The sequence below is a fragment of the Myotis daubentonii genome, chromosome 2 (assembly GCF_963259705.1).
Source record: "Myotis daubentonii chromosome 2, mMyoDau2.1, whole genome shotgun sequence".
Classification (NCBI taxonomy): Eukaryota; Metazoa; Chordata; class Mammalia; order Chiroptera; family Vespertilionidae; genus Myotis; species Myotis daubentonii.
In genome coordinates, this window is record NC_081841.1 from 75940458 (window position 1) to 75952690 (window position 12233).

A 12233-nucleotide genomic window follows, 5' to 3' on the forward strand; every position below is an offset into this window, starting at 1 on the left:
GGTGTGAGCTCTCATTTACAAGGGCACTAGATTCCATTTGCGAAGGCTCTACCCGCACGACCAAATCACCTCCCAAAGATCCCACCTTCAAATACCATCACGTTGGGGGCTCGGTTTCAACATATGAATTTTGAATTCGGGGGCAGGGACACAGACATTCAGTCTGTACCAAACACACAAAGCATTTAACCTGGTATCTGATACATACTAGGAATCAAAAATAATAATCCTCTCACTTTCCTCTGTTCTAATATTACCAGCTTCCCTAGTGTTACTCTCTCCGTTGTCTTTGATCAGCAGCACAATCATCAACAACCCCAAACGTCTTCTCTCTTCCTCTCCCTCTGTCCCGCCCCAAATCCCCACTTATTGAGCTGAAACATCTTGGCCAATGTGCTAGGCACTTGGGGTTACAGGGACAATAGCTAAGGTCCCCGCCCTTAACACACCCAGTCTAGTGAGCAAGCAGACAAATAAGCATGTAACTGTTATACCTAAGGTGTGAAAAGGGAAGACACTGGAGTTAGAATGTAGCATCCTTGCTGTGTGCAGGGCACATGGAAACATATAAGGTCTAAGATAGATGATAATACGTGACTACTGCCCGCACGGTGTTGATGCTTGAGGCAGATTCATTCCTCCTGAGAGTACATTTTGCCAACCGGAGGGAGTACCAAGCACATCTATTACCCTATGCAAGAGTGACTGAGGAGTCAGTGTGGTTGATGCAGACAGGACCCCAGGAAGGTCCCCTACTGCCTCCTCCCCACCCTTGGAAACATTTGGGTTTGAACAGGTACCACAAAGAGGCTAAGTATATAAGTAAAGCAGTGAAAAGCCATGGCCGCAATGGCAAAATAAATTGATGGGATTGTAATTTATGGTGCTCCAAATAAATGCGTGGTGCCATTAAACCACGTAAATTTACACACACATTCTGTTTGGGCTGTATGTTGGGAAGAGCAGAAATCCGAGCCTTATTTGCAACAGCAGGGACAGAACTGCCAACTGAAAGATGCTTTTCACCTAGGGATAGAGAAGGGGCAGACTAAGATGCTGTTTTCCTGCTAGATTCTTGGTTATTCTCAACAGAAGCAGTTCCCCTTCATAGCTTCAGAGGGAAGGTGCCTGTGGTGGGAAGGCGCTGTGTCAGATGACGCAGGACTAGAGGTTGGAATTTACCTTCCAGCCTGTCCTCCAGGGCTGGGAGGGAAGAGAAACGGAGATGCTTCTTTGGTTGAGAGAGGAAGAGAAAAAATAAAAAAGGTTAGTCAAGATATTCGACAGCGATATCTTCCCGACATCACCTTCCCTCCAAACCTCTGCATCTCTGCTCAGCGTCTGACATAAAAACGAGAAGTGCATCCCATTTGTCTCTATGTGCTTTCAATGAAAAGAGTCGGTGCACAAGGACGGAAACCAGAGTGGCTGAAAATAGGTGTAAGACTTGTTGAGCATACAAATCACTTCCCCTCTGGTCTCCAAGGGAGGGAAAGAGAAACCCCTCTTACTCTCTCCTTGCAGCAGGGTTCTGCGTTTGGGGAGGCGGCTGGGGCTGGCCTCCGCGTAGGAAACTTTTCTCACCGGGCCGCTCGGTCCAGTGCGTTCGGAGACCTGGGGAGTCCGGCGTGCTCCTCTCCCGGCCAGGGCCCCACACCCGCGACGCGCCTGTCTCTTTAAATTCCAGCTGCGCGCTTGGGAAACAGCGCCACTCGCCGCCCGAGCCGGCTGGCGGCTGCAAGCTCGCCCGCGTTCTCGCTCCCGCTCCCGGCTGCGCGCCGCGCAGGGCTCGCTCGGCCCGCGGGCTGCTCGGCGGCGGCGGCGGCGCGGGGCGGGGAGGCGCAGCCCGGCCGGGGAGGGAAGACACAGCCAGCCGGGCCGGGAGAGGCGCCGCGCCCGGTCCCGCGCCCGCGCTCGGCGGCCCCAGCAGTTTCCTTTAGGTCGCGGAGGATGTGCCTGGGTTGTGGGTTTTTTCCCCCCGCCACCCCTTTAAGACGATTTCCATAGTAACCCGGTCTAGTGGCTCAGCATCGCAAACCTGAGGATTTCCGCGGCCCGCCGACTTGACCTCAGTCAGGTAAGGCTTCGGGCGCATTCGCATCCATTGCAAACCGCTGCGCTCCTTCCAAACTTCCTTTTGTGGGAAATCGCCCAGCCCAACGCAACCCGAGGTGTTTGCAACAGCGCGTTCCTTCCCAGGTGCGTGCCGCGGGCCCCCTGCCCTGCTGGTCTCCTAGGACCCATGATCACATTATTAATTTTTTTGGTTGCTCCCTCCTTCCCTTGTTGATTTTCTCATTTCTGCGCTCTTCTTGGCTTTTCCCCTGAGACTAGTGATGGGGGCACGGGTGGGTGGCTAGCGCGGTCCAGGGAGTGGCGGGCTCGGATGGACCGGCTGCTGTGGGTTACTTTGGGCATCTCCGCGGCGTTGCCAGCGCCGGGCTGGGGTATCCGGGAGGGCTCTCGGCACCGGTGCGGCGGAACCCGGGAGCCCCACGTCTCCAGACGAGCAAGCGAGGGAAGCAGGCTGGGGGGTGATGGAGCGCTGGGCTGGGTGGCTGGCGAGCGTCCATACATCATAGCTTTCCTGCCTACTCCCCCGCCCCTCTTCGGGCTTCTCTCTTTCTCTTTCCTCGCTCTCATTTCTTTCTGCCTTTCCTCATCACCAGCTCCATTCTCTTTTCCCTCTTCTCCTTTTCCCCTCCCCTCGTTTCCTTGTTTCCTTTCCCCTCTTAAAAGAAAGGGGAATTTGTAACCCTTTCATTCTGCCGGCGTGGGAATAGCTGTGGAACCTGCAGCGTGGCCGCCTCAAACTGGTCGCTTTCAGACTCTGTCCTCATCCATCAACATATTTGTTTCCTGAGTCCATTGATCTCCCTCGGTTCTGCAGACATGCATTCTAAGCTAAGCTGGGCGTCTGGATGTCAGAACCCCCGTTCTGCAGCTTGCTTCAGTGCTTCACGTATGCCATGTATTGTAAGGGCTGCATATGTTTTGAATGCCTATCAGCCATGGGAATAAAGAAAAAATCTATCTTTTAAGAAATCGACTCTAATTCTAGAGAAAGTTCCCTTTTAAATGATTGGTGTACTTTTTGAAATTTAATTTTAGGGGACTTGGGAGACAGCCCTCTGCCCCCCTCCAGTTTATGAGGAACATGCAACTTCTTCTCTTAATTAGCCCTTCTTTAAACCTCCTTCAGTTTTGCACATCCCAGTCACTAGGATGAGTAGATCATAATGAAGGTTCAGAGCCTTGCTACCCAAAGTTCAAGCTGGCTGAAGTGGCAGCCTCTGGGAGAAGGTGCTGAGAGAGAACCATCGGGGCCAGACTGAGCTGGCCAAAGAATAGCAAAGGCAGAGCAACTCCTGTGAAATACACAACTGGATTCAGACTTTAGTACCGAAGACCTGAACACGCAATCAAACCAGACTTGTGTTTTTGTTTCTGAGCCCGTGTTAACTCTTATTTAAGTTAATGCTTATTTAAAAACTGAGCCACGCTAGTACAGAACCCATTCTGCCTTGTTTATGTTGAGACACATTCTCCCTGTGGTTTTAGTTTTCTTTGAAACGTAAGATGTCTGTATCATGTGAAAACAAAGGGGAGAAATTGAGGATGACTTCTACTTAACCAGAAATAGGATTTATATGGATTTTTTGTTGTTGTTTCTGAAAAGATCTAGTTGTTATACTCCTATGAGTGTTCTGGAGGTCAACCTATTTCCTGGGTGAAAACAATAGCAATCAATGATTTTTCTCTACTCTCTTATCAGTGGTGTACACCGTGTGTATAGAAAAAGGTCTCGGTTTTAGCGAGCTCCCCTTGCCTCCTTCCCTTTGTCTGTACACTTGTTTTTCAATTCAACTATTAATAGGGAATAAAGAATCTTGGACCAGAGACGAAGCAGGAAGACAAGAAACTACTGATATTATGGAAAATACACCCAAGCCAATAAAAGATGCCATGCCACTCCACACTGTTGTATTTGTTTTTAGCCAATTAAGAAGCTCTAGGTTTTAAATGTATTTTCATCTTCTTAGTTCTACACCTAATTCTTTCTATACTGGAGGTCATATTTATACAGTTGCAATGAATATTTACAAAAGACTAAAAATTCCCTTGCCAGTAAAATCCCAAAAGCCTGTTTTTCTTCCAACATTTTCTTCTTCCTTCTAGTGAACAGTGATAGTAGTAATGGCCCTACATTTCTGTTTTTACTTAACTTCTGATTTTGGTGTTTCCGTGCTGTGTGGGTTCCTCATGACACGTTTACAAGATGCTCTTGGCAGGCTGCGTGGGACTTGAATACACAATTGATTGTAGGTGCAGTAAAATGTTCATTTTTCTTGTTCTTGGTTTAAGAGATGTCATGCCCTCCCGGATGTGTAATATTTTGGTGTGACTGCTCCTTTGTGTGTGTGTGTGTGTGTGTGTGTGTGTGTGTGTGTGTGTGTGTGAGAATTTAACATAAAGTCTATTCTGACTAAACCTTGTTTGATTTGAGGTTAAGGGGTATATTAGTGACAGGCCATAAATTACTTTCTTCTTTATAGTACATTGATCCTGAAACTGTTTTCCCCCCTTGTGATGGCATTTGTATATGGATCATTTAATGAAAGGCTGGTAATGATGAGTTATCTGTTATATAAAAGGAAGAAAAATCCCTCAAGCTTACTTACCTCAAGCCCTTATTTTTTCATCTAATATTTTAATAGACTGTATTGCTGAGCACTGCTAATTACCAAGAATGTATTTTGTTAATTCTGGAATTGGTCTAAGATAAGACATCTCTCTCAAATTGTCTGGAGGGCTCCTAGTGACTCATCCTTGTAACCCATGGCAACAGGAAATGGTTGTCTTGGGTGCAAGCTCAAGTATGGACACAGATCCACACTTTGTGATCATCCAGGCACTTGATATGAAAGAGTGCTGGCTCTTTTGTATGCACAATGTTAACTTTTTGATTTTTGTCAGCACCATGATTCCCAGGCCTAGTTTTGCAGTTCCCCTTAGCTCCTCCTTTACTTGAGAGTTATAAAATTCTCAGAAAACATGTAAGTTTCTTTAAAAAATAGAAAATATTTTGTAGAGAAGTGTGCATGTGTGTCTGGCTTTGTGTATCGCTGGGATAATTAGGGTGATAATATCACCCAATCAAGCATGAGAGACTGTGTCAGCTTTAGAAATATTCAGAGTCAGGGAGCAGTTTATGGAAGTAGGAGTCAAGAGGCCAAGGTTATATTCCTACTTTTTACTGCATCACAGAGTTATTCTTGTGGTGGTCTTCTTATTACAGATGTCAATTTGTTTTCTCCAGAACAAAAATCAACATAGTAACTTTTTCCTGTTGTGAAATCTCAAATATATATGAATATCTGACATAATCACATATGCACACAGGTTTACATAGGTAGCAGTGGTGGGTACTAAAACACACACACACACACACACACACACACACACTCACACACACATTTAGAGGCAACAGATAAGTTTTCTGAATAGAGAAAGGAAATAGTTCCTCCTACCACTGACGGTTAGATAATGATGCTGACTATTTTCTTTCATTCATGAGAAGGCGAACATATCACTGTCTTTATTCTATGGGTATAGGCAGTAGAAGCTCAATGACTAATCACATAACGTAATATATAGAACTGAATAATCGCAGCAGGTATCACACTTTTACTTCACTTAAATGAAAGTGAGGAATAAATTTCCCCAGCCCTCTCCCCCGCCTTTTTAACCATTTAAGTCATGTTCTTCCCCCCTCCCCCATTTTGCAAGGGAAAGTGAATTTTTCTGTAAGGTTAAGTGGACCACAGGGCAGGAGAAATCCCCAGGGCGACCCTTTTTCTCAGGCTTCATTTTTCCTCCCAAGTCTGAACGTCAACAATAATATCTGATATGAGCCTCTGGTGGTGATATTTCTTTCCATAGGTCATCATACTTTTCTGTCCCAGATGAAGTCTCAGGACAAGCCCTGAAGTAGCATAGATTCTGAATTTAGTGCATCATTTAAATCTATATACATAAAAGCCTAAGTGACCATCACAACTGAACGGATGACCGAACAGGCTGCGTGGGGCGACTAGGCTGGCAGGGGGTTAGTTAGGGGTGACCAAACGACTGTGCAGCAGGCTGTGTGGGGTGACCAGGCTGTCAGGGGGTTAGTTAGGGGTGACCAAACGACTGTGCAGCAGGCTGCGTGGGGTGACCAGGCTGGCAGGGCAGTCATGAGGGGTGACCAAATGACTGAGCAGCAGGCTGCATGGGACGACCAGGCCTGCCAGGATGGGGGGGGGTCAGTGAGGGGTAACCAGGCCGGTGGTGAGGGGTGAGCAGGCCCACGGGGCGGGGGGCGACAGTTGGGGGCGACCAGGCCAGCGGGGGTGGCAATTAGTGGAGACCAGGCTGGTGGAGGTGGGACAGTTGGGGGCGGCTAGACCGGCAGGGGGGCAGTTGGGGGTGACCAGGCCAGCAGGGGGGACAGGGGTGATCAGGCAGGCAGGCAGGTGAGCAGTTAGGAGCCAGTGGTCCCAGATTGTGTCCTGGGGATCGGGCCTAAACCGGCAGTTGGACATCCCCCGAGGGGTCCCAGATTGGAGAGGGTGCAGGCTGGGCTGAGGGGACCCCCCACCCCATGCACAAATTTTGTGCACCGGGCCTCTAATTGGTTATATAATCCAATGGTCATGTAAAAAAACACAAACAAGAAAACTGAAAGGAAATGCTCCAGGTCTTTAAAATTGTATATTTACTATTATAATAAAAGCATAATATGCTAATTAGATTGGACAGCTGAACGACCTTTTGGGCGTCATTCCGGACGTCCTTCCAGATGAAGCTGTGGTGGCAGGGGGCTGAGGCAGAGGCAGTTAGGGGTGATCAGTCAGGCTGGCAGGCGAGCAGTTAGGGGTGATCAGGCAGGCAGGCGAGTGGTTAGGGGTGATCAGGCAGGCAGGTGAGTGGTTAGGGGCGATCAGGCAGGCAGGCAGGCAGGCAGAGTGGTTAGGGATGATCAGGCAGGCAGGCAGACGAGTGGTTAGGAGCCAGTGGTCCCAGATTGCGAGAGGGATGTCCGGCTGGGGGATCGGGCCTAAACTGGCAGTTGGTCATCCCCTGAGGGGTCCCAGATTGCAAGAGGGTGCAGGCTGGACTCAGGGACCCCTCTGCCCCCGTGCATGAATTTCGTGCACCGGGCCTCTAGTCTATAATAATAAAAGCATAATATGCTAATTAGACCGGATGTCCTTCTGGACATCCTTCCGGACAACCTTCCAGATGAAGCTGGGGCTGCAAGGGAAGCCCGGGTCCCGGGTGCCTTCCAGCGGCCGGAGAGAAGCCCGGGGGGTCCTGCTTATTGGTGACCGGTGGGAAGCCTTGATCTCAGGTGCCAGAGGGAAGCCACTGCCTGCAGCCAGGGGAAGGAAGGCCTACTCTTGCACGAATTTTGTGCATTGGGCCTCTAGTTGTTTTATAAGGATTTAACAGTGTTCAGAGAAAATAAGCGTGTTCCCTGAAAGGATTTAAGAGCAGCTTGTTCATAGCATTAGATTTTGCCATGTTTGCACAATGGTACTTTTTGTTAATCTATGCAACATTTTCATAAGAGGGATAGCAGTTGGGACAATTGCTGGTTGTGCTTGTTTGGGTAAATTCTTGAGCTAAGGGGGACCTAGAGATTTCAAGATCTGAAAACACTGCCAGTGACATAGAGCCAGTTTTCTTGAGAATAGAAGGGGAAATCAGCATTTTTTAAAATCCTCATTTGAGGATATGTGTATTGATTTTAGAGAGAAAGGAAGGGAGAGAGAAAGGAAGAGGGGGGGAGAGGGAGAGAGAGAGAGAGAGAGAGAGAGAGAGAGAGAGAGAGAGAGAGAGAGAGAGAGAGATCAGTTGCCTCCTGCCACCTGTACTGGCTCCTACCGGGATCAAACCTGCAACCTATGTATGTGCCTGGACCAGGAATCAAACCTGCAACCCTCAACCTTTTTGGTGTAGGGAATGATGCTCTAACCAACTGAGCCACCCGTCCAGGGAAGAAGGGGAAGTCTGTGTTTTGACAAGAAGTGATTTATATAACAGTTCGTGTATAGTTAGGAAGATTTGAAACAAACTTTTATATTTCTTTCATCTTTCTTTATATAGATTTGTATGCAGTCCATTTAATATATAGGACTGTGGGCCTCATATCTACCTTTCAGTTTACTCTCCTGGGGAATATCATCTAAGTCCCCAACCTTACGTGGTGGCTTTTGGTAGGTTTGTAGGCATAACATTGAGAAAGAAATGGTACCTTTTGTATGCTAATGTTGCAAAAACAAAGTCAGACCATTGGGAGTTTTTGCAATCAAAAGAAGCATTTATATTATTGAACACTTTCTTATGCTGCCTTATCAAAATGGGAACAGATACTATGACTGTCTGATCTTATTGATCCATTTGAAGGCAGTATTGCACAGCACTTTAAGACTTAATCTTAATTTGAATCCCTGCTCTGCCACTTAGTATATAGGTTACGTTTGGTAATTTTCTTAATCGGAGTCTCATTTTCCCCATCTTTCAAATAGTTATGGAGAAGGATTTCTGTAAAGGTTAAATAAGAGAACATATTAATATAATATTTAAGTGTGGTCCTAGCATGTAGTAAATATTCACTGCTAATATCATGCTCTTGCTACTGCTGTTGTTGACATGCATCAGAAGGCCACAGTTATTTTTCTGTTTAGATTTCTTTTTCCTTCCAAGTCTCAATGTGAACCATAATACTTGTCCACATAGGAGTTGTGCCACCTTCTTCCTGTCCCTCCCCCCACCCTCCAGAGCTTTTCCCTATATTCTCAAGCTGGAAAATGACCAGGTGCCTGGGAGATAAGAATATATTTGTTTAGAAGGGGATCCATTATTATAGTTTCCAGAAAGTCTTATCTTAACCTTTTTATATGCAGTATCAATATTATCCATGGAGTTTTCTCCACTGAAACTCGAAATCAGGATTAGCTACAGTAGTAATGTATCAGTTAAAAACAAACAAACCCGACCAACATAAAACCTTTATCTTTATTATTATAGTGTTGTTTACTCATAAGCTACAACTGCCTACTATTAGTCTAATGTATTTTCAAAACCACAAGCTTTGCTGAATAATTTTTTTTGTGAAGTCACTTAATATCTCATGGATAAGAAGTCATTTAAAGATGTGGTGTTTCATCCTTGCCTTTTCTTTTTCCTTTGTGAGTTTCCATATTAAGAGCTACATTGAATAGGTAACTCTCTTTACATATGGAGGGGATGTCCTCATCTGCAAAATGAATGTATGGATTTATATACCTCTTTAATTTTTTATTTGTTGTGGAAAGTTTTGAATAAACACAACAGTAGAAAGGATGGTATTGATGGATTTCCCATGGACCAAATGTCCAGCTTTGACAAATTAGGTAGCCTCTTAAGATCCCTTCTAATTCTGTGATTTTCTGGCCATGGAAATTCTAATTTACAATGGTTTTGAGGATTAAGAGTATCTGCTTTTCAAATAATATTGATAGTACTATCAATAATATTGTTACTAAAATGATATTAAGTTATGATTCAATACTTACTGGCAAGTCAATAAAATAACATACACAAAATGATATATGAGAAATATGTTGGAACTGAGCAATTGCAATGTCAGGGTTAAAAAATCTGGGATTAGTTTGGTTCATCAGACATTTATTAAGTTTCTCCCCCAAACCTGAAACCTAGGTATGTGTCCTGACTGGGATTGAAACCGAAACTTTTTTGCTGTCCAGGATAACACTCCAACCAACTGAGCCACCTGGCCAGGGTTCCCCCACAGAGTTTATAGGATGTAATCCAGTGGCCTGAGTAATAGTCATGTTATCATATCTAAGAATAATTTTCCAAAAATTGGGCTAAAACAAACTTCTAAAACTACACTGAATGTTAATCATTCTTTGATCCGGAAGCTTATCTCAAGATTGCAATAGCCAGCCTCCACAATGGTCCCCAGCAATCCTGGCCCATTGCTCTGCTTGCCCTTGTGAAATCCCCTCCCGCGTTACATCAGGATGCTGCGGGTGTCCAGTGGAATCTGGCTGATGTGATGGTGTGTGACTTCTGAGCCTACGTCATAAAAGACATGGCCACTTTCACCTTGAACTCTTGGATGTCATACTCTGGGGGAAACCAGATGCCATGTAGTGAGGACACTCAAGCTGCCCATGTCGGGTCGTGTGGCCAGGAAGTGAGGCCATCGGCAGCCAGCTCCAGTTTACCAGCCATTTGCAGGAACCGTCTTGGCAGAGGGCCCTTTAGGCCTGGTAAGGTCTTCAGATGACTGCAGTGTAACACATTGACTGTGTCCTCAGAGACCGCAAGCCAGAACCACCTAGCCAAGCTGCTTCTGAATGCCTAACCGCAGGAACGGCCTGAGTCATTGCATATGTATTGTTTGAAACTGCTAAATTTTGGAGTAATTTGTTATGTAGCAGCAATGCAAAAACTTTAAACTCCCTCAGAGTTGTTGTTATAAATACTAGTTTTTATTTTCATATAAATAGGTAGAAATGCCAGTTAAGAGAGTTTTTGTTGATGGGATGCTGTTTAAATCTGCACTTAGCACAGAGAATTACTGGTCTTTTATACTTTTAATTCATCAGAATGAATCTTTTGTGGACATTATCCATAATTAAATGAGGGCAGAAGACAAGATGTTCCCCATTAGTGGCTAACCTGGAACTAATCCCAACCCTTCCTTTTGGCAATGTATCTGTTCAAAATTCAGCTGTTACGGAATTTTGAATGGAAGCTGGGGCTGGAGATGGAGGACAGGGACATTTTTTGCCTGATACGTGGGTAAGCTTCAGGATAGTATCAGAGTTTACTTTCAGGTTATCCCCCCAAAATACTCCCACCTCCCAAACACACATACAGAAAGGCCTTTATGATTTAGGCTTTTATTGTCCTGGGAGCTATTCTTATGTGACCCACTGAACTAGGTAAGATTAAAGTGCCCCAAATCTAAAAGGCTCCAAATAAGGCCCTGGGTAAGATTGCCTAATGTAGCCATGCTTCGGCCTTTTGTATATATTGCTAGGTTTCCCTGCTTCAGCATGGTTCTAGATTGTATGTCAGTCCATTTTTCTCATTGTTCTGTTATAAGTTTAAGAGAACCTAAAAATTGGTTATTATTGTAGGTAGAATAGATTCTATATTAAGTACAACGTTTTGGTACATCCAAAATGGTGTGGGTCAGAAAACTAAAAAAAGACAATAGCCTCACTTTTTACTTCATAAATGTGTTTAATTTTATCTATATAAATTACCATCCCCTGAAAATCGAAAAGATCACTGAATCTTATATATAGGTGCTAGGGGTCTTGGAGAACACTAAGAAGTAACGTTTTTGAGCCTTTAGATTGCTGTGAATATTAGGTCCTTTTCATAAAGGAACTGTTAGTCAGCATAAGGTTTTAGTACTTTTGCTATTTAATTGGTTTGACAGGGTAACTAATAAGATTCTTGCTCCTGAGAATTTTTTCAGATCCCTGATTATCTTGGTGCAAAACAGTCGTGTGTTCACTGACCTGCACCAATACCGTGCTCTTTGGGAATTGAAATTGATTTTTTTTTTCTTTTTGATCCCGGGCATATGCATTTGCTATTTGAACAAGCATTACCTGGGAGGATTCGGGAAAACCAATAAGCAGTCATTCAGAAATTAGTTTTTAGGACATCACAAATGAGTTGCCTCACAAGCCTCAGGAGAAAGTTAATGAAGCCACTTGTTCTTTTTGATATTTTTATGTTTGAGCACAAAGTGCAATAAAAATTACCTTTAGAATTGAGAATGCTCTTCATGAAACATGTAGACACTAAATCACTCCTAGTGGCTGGTGAAAGGATATATGGAAGATTATATAGAGTCTGGGAGTGCTTTCTTAGATGTCTTTTGATAAGCATGTTTTTGTTTATTTGCTGGAAAATGTGTTAACGTGTCCCATCTCGTGTACTGTTTTATGCACTTTGCCAATTTAGCATGGCATTAATTTACCCCACGAAGTAAATATGATGTTTAAACATAAGTAAATTTTGTAGCTATATTAATTGCCTTCTACATTGTGCTAAGAATAATGTGGCACAGAAATGAATAAGATGGGATCCATGCCCTGGAGGAAGTTGGATTGTATTTAATTTAATTTTTTTAATTTTTTATTTTTCAGAGT

At 44.6% G+C, this 12233-nt stretch overlaps 1 protein-coding gene across 1 annotated transcript in view; it reads left to right on the top strand.

The window, feature by feature from the left end:
- Positions 1–1773: 1773 nt before the first annotated feature.
- Positions 1774–12233, top strand: part of NAV3 (neuron navigator 3) — an 860737-nt gene continuing 850277 nt past the window's right edge. Inside the window, exon 1 of the mRNA XM_059683697.1 lies at positions 1774–2077. The gene's annotated coding sequence lies outside the window, so the exon portion shown is untranslated. The remainder of the gene's footprint in view (positions 2078–12233) is intronic.